Source organism: Acipenser ruthenus, chromosome 48, assembly GCF_902713425.1.
Source record: "Acipenser ruthenus chromosome 48, fAciRut3.2 maternal haplotype, whole genome shotgun sequence".
In the NCBI taxonomy this organism is placed as follows: Eukaryota; Metazoa; Chordata; class Actinopteri; order Acipenseriformes; family Acipenseridae; genus Acipenser; species Acipenser ruthenus.
In genome coordinates this window covers 6620108-6623734 of record NC_081236.1, presented here as the reverse complement: position 1 = coordinate 6623734, position 3627 = coordinate 6620108, and the positions used below count along the sequence as shown (strand labels likewise).

Sequence of the window (3627 nt, the reverse complement as noted above, 5' to 3'; positions counted from 1 at the left end):
CCCACTTCGACATTTTGGACTATTTTGTGTAGATCAGTGACAAAAAATCCTAATTAAATCCATTTTAATTCCAAGTTGTAACACTACAAAATGTGGAAAAGTCCAAGGGGGGTGAATACTTATGCAAGGCACTGTATATATATATATATATATATATATATATATATATATATATATATATATATATATATATATATATATATATATATATATTGTAAGGTAGCGGGAATGTGAGACAGCAGGGAGGGGGTTAAAACCTCCCTGAAGAAAAAAATGGCACCTTTTGTATTGTTTAATTGTATTGCTTTTCTGTTAATTAGTTTTTGTTAATTATTCTATTGTTTAATTTAATTGTGTTATTATGTATTATCCCCTGCACCCGGGGGTGATTAAAAATTAGAACCGGGTGCAGGGTATTTAAGACGTGCAGCCAGGCTGCAGAAGAGATGCTCTGTCTCCGAGCAGTCAGAAAAAGAGTAAGTGCTGTGAAAACCTGCGAGTTGGTGATTGTGTCGGTGCCAGGTAAACGGCTTAGCCGTCCTGCAAGTTAGTCAGGGAAATACCTGTGTAGTAAGTGCTCCAAATCGGAGTTAGGTGCTTGTTTTGTGTTTTGTTTATTTTTGTGTTTATTAAAAATTAGCGCGTCAGAGCTTGAAAACTCCATTTCTGTGTGCTGGGTCGTATTCTTAAAGGGGCAACGAACCCAAGTGGGTGCGATCGTTTACAATATATATATATATATATATATATATATATATATATATATATATATTGTGACCATAGACGTGGGCTGGTCACGAATGGTAAATATGTGGGTCCTAGCATATTATGGTATACAAGACCGGGGCACTGGAAAGTGCCGGATTGAGCAGGGAAAGACTACGTCTCCCAAGAGACAATGCGGGAGTTGTAGTTAATAGGGCCTACACAAATACAAAATAACACAGCGGCAGAGGGGGGGGGGGGGGGACGGGGGACCCCATTCTAAAATTAAATAAACAAATAAACGTACAGGCTCCTCACCCTGTTACACTCCCTTTTTTAACAAGCTCCAATTTTTCAGAGAAAGTTCTCCTTGAAAAAGGATTCGTAACCAAATCGACTATGATGTCTCCGTTTACTCACATTTTTTTTTATATTTTAGTGTAAAATAAAATTCTAAATAATTAGATGTTGTAAAGGTGTGCCGTATTGAATTCAGCACTAGCCTCTTTGGCTGTCAATCATTTTAAAATTGTATAAAGACGTCGGGTGGAGGAAGAGAGAGTATGGTCGTAGGAGGTGACGTAATAAGAGAGAGAGAGCGAGAGAGAGAGCGAGAGAGCGAGAGAGAGAGCGAGAGAGAGAGAGAGAGCGAGAGAGAGAGAGAGAGAGAGAGAGAGAGAGAGAGAGAGAGTGCAGTATGGCAATAAGTTGTAATAGTTTTTTTTTTGTTTGTTTGTTTTTGGTGTCTAAGCTTACTGTTAATTAATATATGAAATATAGCTTTGACACCACGGATGTTTTGTGTATGGGGAAACTCGTTGGGACAGGAATGATGTCAAGTCAACGATTGAGGAATAAAGTGCCGAGTGATTTGAAACGTGCAGGACCAGTGAAGACACCGACGCGGTTTTCAATTTCGAATACACAAATGGTTATTTAATGCGTGGAGAGCAATCCCTATTGAGGGTTTTTTTTGTTCAAACAATTGAAGCTGCGGGTAGTGGTTTGTTGCACGAGTCTGTGAAAGCAACGTGGATTCTGCTTGTTGTTTTAAACTAGCGAGACTGAAACCTGGAGTTTTTCATACTGCTGTACTACTAGCTGGACAAACCTGGAGTTTTCTGCATATTGCTGTATTACTAGCGAGACTGAAACCTGGAGTTTTTTTTAATGCTGTATTACTAGCAGGACAAACCTGGAGTTTTCTGTATATTGCTCTATTATTGGCGAGACTGTGTTTTTGTGTTTTGGAGTTGTCCTGCACGTGTATTTGAGGAGGACGGCTGACAACTGTAGCGGGACTTAACCAGTATTATGGAAGTTCCCGTCGTTTCTTTTTTGGGAAAATGACTGTTTAGATCTATGTCACTTCCTTTCTTACTTTGCTTGATTTTATTATAGCCTCTCGGTCATTATTACTGTTACATACCTTGATGCAAACTGCTTGTTTATTATCTGTATGTTGGTTGCTGGTGTAATGACTTGGAAAATATTGCCTGTTTGAAACCAGGTATATTTATGACCAGATTTAAAGAAAGTGTTTGATTATTTTCATACTAATGTTTTTTTTTCTCTCTCTCCATTTTAAAACTGTATTAACTGAGTTTCTTTGCATATGAATCAGTTAAACTGAATTGCTATTTGCACAACCTGTGATATGAATAGTTTATGAATGTTTGTATTAAGGGCATAAAATTGATTCTTTGCATATGAATCAGTTAAACTGAATTGATACTTGTACAACCTGTGATATGGATAGTTTCTTTACATATGAATCAGTTAAACTGAATTGCCATTTTCTCAATATGTGATATAGATAGTTTGTGAATGTTTGCTGTGTGTAAAGAACTGCACCCGAGGAATAACCATAGTTAATCCGTTGGGAGGGCTCAATATGAGTAATTTAATTATTACCATTTAACTATAAAAAAATCTTATTGGCTATTCAGTTTAATTGCTTGTGCTATGCTTAGGATAATGCGGAGACCATGTAAATTGAGAAATGTACCATTGTATGTTTCTTAATAGATATGTTATCAGTAATTGGGAACTAATTGAGTACTAAAGGTGTCAAGGAAGAATGCTCTTAAATGTGTGTTTTGTGTAGTGTAAAAAAGAAAATGAGTGACAGTACTGGTTATGGAATAAATGTTAATGGGTGTTTATTTAAACCCCTATTCTTAAGTTATCAAGAGTCACTTGTAATTTTTATATTGTAGGGTCGCGTTGGTAGAAACTTGGTTTTGCTACAAGGTCCGAGTAACGAGTTTTTTTTTTTTTTTTTATTGGGAAGTTTATATATACTTTCCTGGCGCCCAAACTTTATTATTAGGCCAATTTCGTTACAAAGGTATTTGTATTTATCAATGTATATTTATAAGCAATATCATGTGAAATCCAGCTATCCTCCTAACTGCAGTGTCTTGGATAAAAGCTAAATAAACAAATAATAAAAAGGAATATTCATGTTTTGGGGTTGCTCACTAATGATTGGTCTGCTGTCTGTGCTTTGACTTTCCCATTGGATGCTAAAGCAGAGCCTTCAAATGAGGCAGAGAATACCTTGGGAGATTTATGTCCTGCCTCTGCTCACTCCTGATTGGTCGCCTGTCTAAAAAAAAGGACAGTCTTCGACACGTCTATCGGTTAAACTCACTCAAGACCTTCACTGAAACGGAGAATACCCTCAACAGTTTTTTTTCTAGCGTCTGGTCGTTGTTTTAGACTTATGCAGGGGAAATGTAGATCTCTTATTGGCTGATCACATCCCCTTCAAGAAACCCCTGACTCTTAAAAAACCTCTAGTAAACCCTGTAAGTCATCTTGGTTAAAGGCGTCAGACAAATGAACAAATAATAATTAGAGTAGTATGCTTTATAGTATAAGCAAGCACACTGTACGCAAGTGAGTGAGGCAACATAA

At 36.9% G+C, this 3627-nt stretch overlaps 1 long non-coding RNA gene across 1 annotated transcript; it reads left to right on the top strand.

The window, feature by feature from the left end:
• Window positions 1-1072: 1072 nt before the first annotated feature.
• Window positions 1073-3173, top strand: LOC131721254 (uncharacterized). Its single transcript, XR_009319909.1, has 2 exons — window positions 1073-1181; window positions 3056-3173. It is a non-coding gene; the product is annotated as an uncharacterized LOC131721254 (long non-coding RNA).
• The last annotated feature ends 454 nt before the right edge of the window (window positions 3174-3627 follow it).